This window comes from Stegodyphus dumicola, chromosome 1, assembly GCF_044657685.1.
Source record: "Stegodyphus dumicola isolate Sdum_Otavi_A_Nest chromosome 1, ASM4465768v1".
Taxonomy (NCBI): Eukaryota; Metazoa; Arthropoda; class Arachnida; order Araneae; family Eresidae; genus Stegodyphus; species Stegodyphus dumicola.
This window is the reverse complement of record NC_140768.1, coordinates 101,741,950-101,750,280: the sequence shown is the minus strand read 5'-3', so window position 1 is coordinate 101,750,280 and position 8,331 is coordinate 101,741,950. Positions and strand designations below refer to the sequence as shown.

At 27.2% G+C, this 8,331-nt stretch overlaps 1 long non-coding RNA gene across 1 annotated transcript; it reads left to right on the top strand.

Moving 5' to 3' along the window:
* Nucleotides 1–1,663: 1,663 nt before the first annotated feature.
* On the top strand, nucleotides 1,664–7,586 carry LOC146999176 (uncharacterized). The gene is made up of 4 exons (XR_015041648.1): nucleotides 1,664–1,810; nucleotides 2,838–2,947; nucleotides 5,075–5,117; nucleotides 7,245–7,586. It is a non-coding gene; the product is annotated as an uncharacterized LOC146999176 (long non-coding RNA).
* Nucleotides 7,587–8,331: the final 745 nt, after the last annotated feature.

The following is an 8,331-nucleotide window of genomic DNA, read 5'->3' as shown; positions in this document are numbered from 1 at the left end:
TTGCAATGATACACAGTTTGGAAGGTAAAAAAAAAAAAAAAAAATGCATATGAACAGTAGGAGAGTACGGAACAAACAAACAAGTCATCTGTAAAAATACTAGGCTCAAATATGCAATAGTTAAACAAAAACATATACAAAGACAGAAAGTTGCATAGAAAATAAAGAAGAATTTGCGGAAAAAGCTATACTTGCTGACTGAAACTATCTATATTGTCAACAATAATTATAGTACTGACAGAACTATCCCAGGCAGCACGTCTCCAAAAATATACGTATAATTTTGGTGAAATAAGGGTATGGTATTTTTTGCACGTTACTTTTACGAAATTTATACGAATGAAAAAGGCTGAAGTTACTGTTGACTCTTGATCGTTATTTTCCACACGTTATTTTTACGAAAATTATACGAATCCGAATGTACTGATAAAACTACCGCCATGATGGTATATTTTATTCGTCACTTTTACGCATATTATACGAATCCGAATGTTCTGAAAGAAACTACTGCCTTTATGGTATATTTCATTCGTCACTTTTACGGATATTATACGAAGTCTAAAAGGATTGAAAATGGAGTTTATTAATTCAAAATATTTAGTGTATTTCTGGCATTTCACTTTGTTTTCCTTGTCGACGAACATGAAAAAAGGGGCATTCATATATGAGGCTAAAATTTTTCTATAAATTTTAACATGTGAGCTAAATCTTTACGTGCATTTTTGGAAAAAATTATATTTTTTTAATTCTAACATCTTCAAAATAACTTATTTATTTTCTTATATCAATTTTGTTATTTTTATTCATATCAACACTTACATTAATTTACACAATTTAATTTCTTTTATGAAAATCCTATTACCCATTTAACTATAATAAGCTGTATATTAAATTTGTGTACTTACTGAGTTTGGTACAATACTCGCCTTATTTTATTTAGCAAATGTGGGCAATTAAATTGGAATAACACTAGCAAATCTTTCATGTCGAGGAATAGAATAATAAATACAGCAGAAGATGCTCGAAAACGTTTAACTTCTTGAACAATAGTTTAATGTAGACCAAAGGATCATTAATTATAATCAAAGATATACTAATATTTTTATTTAATAATAATAATAATAACTCTACGAAATTGCAAGCTGAATCCTGATATTTTACATATATTTCAGTTCCTTTAATCTTTGTTATAAAAATCATATGAGGCTAATTTTTTTTAATTTTGTTTAATGTACGGAAAATATGATATAGCGATTTTAATAATTTTTATATGAGGAAAAAATTAATAAATAATGTAAATAAATAATTATATTATATTTTTTCTGAAACAATTAAAGACATTCTTAATATGGAGATCTACAGAATAAGTACAAGGGTCCAGTTAAATGAACTCAAAATTTTCATAGTTAATTTTACGCTAACTTATAAAAATTAACCGGATTTACGATTATACACTGAGCATGCACATACACAGACATTTCTATTTTTCGTAGAAAAATTTAATTATTACCTTAATACAGAGATGCTGTGAATATAAATTTATATAATGCAAAAGTAAGTTTATTTCATATGCTAATTTAGAGGCTTTCTTAATATGTTTAATTATAAAGAAAAAAAAAAGCGTTGCAATTCTTGTTCACTGACCAATGGCAAAGCAGACACTTTCTACTTCCGGTTGTGGCGGGATATTTGTGAAGTCAGCACTCAGCAATGGCGGTCGAAAAGAATGGTAAAGTCGCAAAGAATACTGTTTGTTCGTGGATTGGCGTTTGTGACTGAATCCATCGAAGTTACTAATTATTTGAAGAAAGTAAGTGAATATTTTATATTTTCAGTGTTTAATACTCGTATTTTCTTCACCTATATAAAATTTTATAAATAGCGTCTGTGTAGGAAATGTGTTGTTCTTTTGTGTACGTGCCTAATGATTCATTTTCAGGATTTGGTACTGTTAAATTTTGCACTACTCTGTTTCTTACTGTTTGTGTCACTCCTTTTTGTATGTGTCTCACCTTTTTATAGTTATATTATTTTTACTCAAACGTTTTAATATTTATCTTAAAGCATACTGTAATTAAGCAGGAAATAGCTTTTAATGGAAAAAGAAAGGCAATATTAACATGACTAATTGTTCAGAAATCTGTTATGGAAATGTTATTTACCTTATGCCAAAAAATAAAGCATGTAACTTTCATTTATTTATGAAATTCAAAATTTTTTATTTGCTTAGTGTTTTCTCTAAAAATAATTTAGTTTTATAAATTTGCTTTAATATATAATCTTTAACTCAAAGATATTGTGCTATTAAAAAAGGAAATTTTATGCCATAGAAACACAGGTACTTTGTTCCAAATCTGTGTTCATTTTTTTTTTTTTTTTTATATATATATACTGAATTTTTATGCACTTGTAATTACTGAAATATATCCTTTCATGAATGTATTTCTTTTTTGTTTGTTTGATTTTGTTGTTTTAAAAGATCTGCCATAGTTAAAGAAAGAAAATAAAGTAAGAATGCTTTACTTTCAGTTTTGAATAAATTTATTACTATTTACTGCAGCCTCAAGTTTCTCTAAACATAATTTTCGAAGTCAAAACTTGATAGTTATGTTGATTATTAGACTTGCATGAAAAAATTTACTGAAAAATTAGTATTTGATCTAAAATACCTTAAATTATTTGAATTATATTTTACTAAATCATGTATTTTGATATAACTAGATAGTTAAAAAAATTTAAATTGTAAATGTGCAAAAATGCTTATATAAAGCCAAGAAATTGTTTATATTTTTGTTGCTTTTTCCCTTGTAAATTAATTATATATATATATATTACAGTCTGGGGAGTCAGCACCCTGCTGAATTGTAGTAAACGAGACGTCCAATCTACTAGACCATCAAAGATGCAGATTTGGATTTTCTATTTCATAGTTATTGAAATCATAATGGTATGTTTGTTTAAATTAGTACTGTTTATGAATGTGATAAAAATAAATTCTGATAAGCTAAGAAATGATTTATTTTCTATTAATTATGAACTGTAAATAATGTAACCAATTTTCTTCATAGTATTTACTAAACATTTTTTTTTTTTTTTAAAGGGAGGTAGTCTTATTTATACAATTCTTGCAGAGATACCAAGAAATAAAACATTTCAGGAATTTTCACTCAGTATATCTTGATGTGTAAAATCGTGTTGTTCAATGCCATATTACTTTTTCACAGGAAAGTAATTTTATTGATCTAACATCTGCATAAATTAAAATTTTTTTAAGAATGATTACAGTTTCTAAGCTAACTTAAAATTTTCAGATTTAGAAAATGTATGTTTAATGTAGCATTAGTTTTCCATGGAATAGAAAAGGTTTTCAAAATGTTCAGTTGTTAGAGGGAAATAATATAAATGAGATTGTCCTGATACAGTTTCAGCTGGAAATGAAACTGAATTTTCGGATAGTGAAGATTTCATTTAAGAATTCTAATAAAACTGATTAATGTAAATCCACTGCATTTAAAAATTCTAATAAAACTGATCAATGTAAATCCTCTGCATTTAAGAATTCTAATAAAACTGATTAATGTAAATCCTATGATTCATGTAGGTATTCTTCTGTTATCAGGACCAGATTCAGAAATGTGTGTTTATATGCATGCATTTTTAAATGTAGGTGCTTGTGTGTGCATGTGTATATTCTTTATGTATATATTTGTATACTTATACACATATATGCGCATACATGCATATACACATGCTTACATATCTACAGTGGAACCCCGAGATACGAGTTTAATTCGTTCCAGCATTCAGCTGGTATAGCGAATTTCTCGTATCTAGAAAAAAAGCTTCCCCATTGAAAATAATGGAAATTCAGTTAACCCGTTCCACACCCCAAAAAATATCAACATTTTAATATCAAGTCAATTTTTCCTAATAAATAACACTGGTAAATAATATAACAATAGTTTAACTTTGTTACCAACATTTTAACTCCTTCTCATTAATCCATACCAACAACAGCTTCTCAACATCTAGGAGTACTTTTATGGTGCTTGGAAGCAACAATAATTCCTTTGGCTACATCAGGTTTCTTAATTTCTTCCTGCTTCTTCAGAATAGTATAGATTTTCGATGTTGAAAGGCCGCAAGTCTTCGTCAATTCCGTTACCATGCTTATGTTTATCTATGATTTCTTTCTTGATATCGACGGCCATGGGCCTCCTTATTTTTCTTTGTAGCACTGAGGCAACAATCTTCTTGCGAGGCATCTTGAAATAATTATTTTCACGTTAAATGTCAAAACAATTAACTTACAAGTGCATAAACACGTATATAAAAGAACACTAAGTGATCTGACGAGGGGATTCCCCGAGTTGAACCGGATAGGGAAATGGCGCCACCCATACCAACAGCCTGGCTCATTGCTCGTTGCTCGAATTAATGCTCGTATTTTGCTCATACTTTCCTCGTATCTCAAGGTTTCATTGTACATTTCTGAATCCTGTCCTAATAACAGAAGAGTACCTTTGCCAGTATTGCAACAGAGCTAGAATGAATTATTGTGTTAAATATGTGGAAAATGCATGCTTAAAGTACTGTTATTTTCTAAAAATATTCTGTATGTCTATTTTTTACAAGAAGAAAAAATAGCTAAAAGCTGTTAATTTACTCGTATTTATTAAGTCTAAAGGGGCTTTGTCCCTAAAGAACTATTGTTTTTGTTTTGCATTGGTTCACTTATAAATATCTGTTTCACTTTTCAAACTGTTCCTACCAAATGTTAGAGTCTCTAGTGTGGGATTAATACTCTCTATCTTAGTGCCCTCTATAACCTATGTTAGGCTTAACCTGTATAACCTACAAGGATTGCCAGTTTAGGCGAGATATCTAGGTAGTCATCATAATACGTACCTTATTTTTTATTATTTTAAAATTAAATTGAAAGTAATAAACTAGTTTTCAAGAATGGAGTTAAACTGAATTTGCATTCAACTCTGGTTTATTGTGTTAATGATGTTTTGCTGTAACAAATATGAATTTTTTGTTTAAGTATAATAATTTCAAATGTTTTTTCTAGAGAAAGAAGTACTGCCACTAAGGTAAAGGTGCTAACTTGCAAGGTAATTTTCTATTCTACATTAACTCAATCTTTATGTCCTGTTACAGATATATTGGCAGAAATAATGAAAACCTGACATTCAAAAAGAAAAATAATAACGTTGAATGTAGTATATTAGATGGTTAACTGCGGTTTAGCAGCTCATTAATAATCTTACACATATTGAGTACGAATAACTTTGACAATTACCGGTATTTTCAATAGTATAAAATTAGGCAAGAAAGCAGCTTTAGCTTAGCACCGATTTTAAATACAACTCTCTTACCGATATTGGTTTGACGAAGGTAAAATATAATTGAATTTAATAAGTTGGAAATACTGTCTGTCTTTCCATGAGTTAAAAAATAATTTCAAATAAAATTTCTTTTTTCAGTTTTTCATGTTATTTGTTTAATGTTATAGTAATCTGATTTATCATATTTAGTCACATATTCCATCCCTCTTTGCACTATAATATATAATTTAAAGGACTTATCAGTTTCAGCAATATTTTTTTTACCAGTATACATTTTTACTATAACTCTGTTTCTAAATCATATCCTGAAAAATTAAGGAGTAAAGTACACAAAGAAGGAAAATATGCAAGTAAATAATGGCATTTAGTTTTGTTTATGTGTCTAATATTTGTACTAGATTGTAAAAGTTATAAAATTCTATTAGCTTTTTTAAATTATTCTTTTTTAAATAGAGATGCTTCTTTGCACCCAAATGGTTAAAGCCCTAGTGTGACTTTGGTACTTTGATCTAACTTCTATTCCTAATAAATAATTCAGCTGCATACAGTTTACTCAATTTCTGCCATGTGTAAGGTAAACAATATTAGCTTTTTTTAAATATATCTTTTACAACTATTCCATCAGGTAGATTTCTTTCATATTTTGCCTTAATTGAGTCATCCTGCTAATTAAGAATTTATTAAAGTTAATATGTTAAGTTTTTGTGTGTATAATTCATTTTAAGTATGTGCAAGCAAATGTGTACATTAACAGTTACGTAGAATTATGTTTTGAGTATCAAATTCAGAAATTTGGGACTGTTTTTAGAAGATTTATTAATGATTTATACTATATTAATATTCTTAAAAAAATTCTGTGGCTTTTATATGAGAGTATATATTTTAAAATAGCTGCATGATATGGTAGAGGTAAAAAGCTTCATGTGGATCATAAATTAATATGTGGGAATTTTTCATTTATTTAATAAAGAAAATATTCAAGCCACAATTAAAATTTTTTCACTGGATTATTTGCATACAAAGTTTGCAGCAAATATTTCCTGCAACAGAAGTGACAATTTTTATTTTGCCAAGACAGGAAATTTAGTTAGTGAAAGCAGTAACTCTATTTTGAGATGTTAAAACAGGAAGGCAAATTTTTGAATTTAAATTGATTTTTGAAGAAAAACTTCATTTAGTCTTGCTATCATTCTACGTGGCTCTTAACTTTTTTATGGTATTTATAATTTTATTGTTATTCAGCTTTCTGTTTGCTTAGAATGCACATAAATGTAGACTTGAAATATTTTATATTGCAAACTGAGATGCCATTGTTATCATAATTAAAGCTCTGATTTTGGAGGAATTTACTGATAATACTTTTGATTGTGTATTGGTTTATGGTTTATTGAAATGTGTAAAATAGCCTGTTAATGCATATACGTATGTTAATGACATGTATATGTTTATGAAGTATTCTGTTATATGTATATAGTCTTGTGATTAGTTTTCTGCTTACTCTTTATTTAAGAAAAAGTTATCTGTAAGAAAGCGAATATTCTTTACTATATGTAGGAGTAAAATTGAAAAGGCTAATGCAATATAATTAATACAAAATTAAGTTTTTTCTCATGTACTTAAATACAAACATAGCCATTAAAGACTTTCTCAACCTTGCAGTTCTAAACAAATCTTAAGTATTTTTTACTTGAAATTATAGGCATTGTGTAAGGTATATAATTGAAGCTTACTGTGTGATAGTATGAAATTAAATTTTTAATTACTGAAATGTAAATTTTTAAATATGAAATACTCAGTGCATTTTATATGCATCTTTTAATACTTCAACTATATTTAAAAACTGAAAACATCTGAAGTGTGAAATTATTACAAATTTTACTTTTTCTTGTTTAGGAGCTGTTCTCAAAACATTGGGTGACAAAGAATTCACTTTTACAAAAATCGAGCAGTATATTAAAGACAGTGAACTATAGAACAAATATGGCGAAGCTGCATGGAGTCTATGTTGAATTTTATTATTGAAAAAAATATGCTCTTCAGATTTAATGTTAGTTTTTATTGTTTAACAGTAATTGCAGTTTTCGAATACCTGTAAAATAAACCTAATTCTTAAATTAATTTCATGTGTATTTCTTTTGCAAGTATTACAGTTCATAATACTTCAAACAACTTGAAATTTTATACTTGTTAATTTATGTGGGATATGTTCATAATAATTTTATAATTTAAATAACTCATTGTCACCATATGAGCATAATCTAAAATGCACAGCATTTGACAACAAATTAATAAAAAATTAGCCAACTTCTAATTGCTTTCTTTTGTCCAGTTGCCTCTTTTTAAATCATTTAATACCATAAAGCTATTTGATGAAAAAAAATAATTGGTATGTCCACATCAACATGTACATTTTTAATGATGTTATAGAAAAAGTCACATGAAATAAATATTTAAAAACTTCAATATTCCTAAACAAATTAACTTTTTTAAAATTTTATCTGGTATATAAGATAAAATAAAGAACATATTTAGATAATTTTGAATTTGCATAATTTTATGAACTTATTTATGAAATTAACAGTTACATTGTAAAAGGGAACTTTTTAAAATTACCTCAATAAAGCATTTCTTTTGTAGAGGTGAACTTTTTGTACTGATCTAATATGTTTATAAGATTTTAAACTGAGAAATACAACAATAATAGATTACAATACATTGCAAGATTGACTGATAAATGTAAAATTTTTACATATCATAATTATGTGTGTAATTAAAACAAAAGTTACTTGATTAACTTGCATGCAAATTAATATTTTCTTTAACATGTTTGGAATAAACTGAATTTTAATAAATAAATATGTATATATTTGTGTATTATCTGAAGATATGAATGAAACATTTGTGACATTAAACATTCATCTTCAAGGAAAATAACAAAGTCAACTTGGTAAACTATTGGAAAAGGTAAGTTTTCTACAAT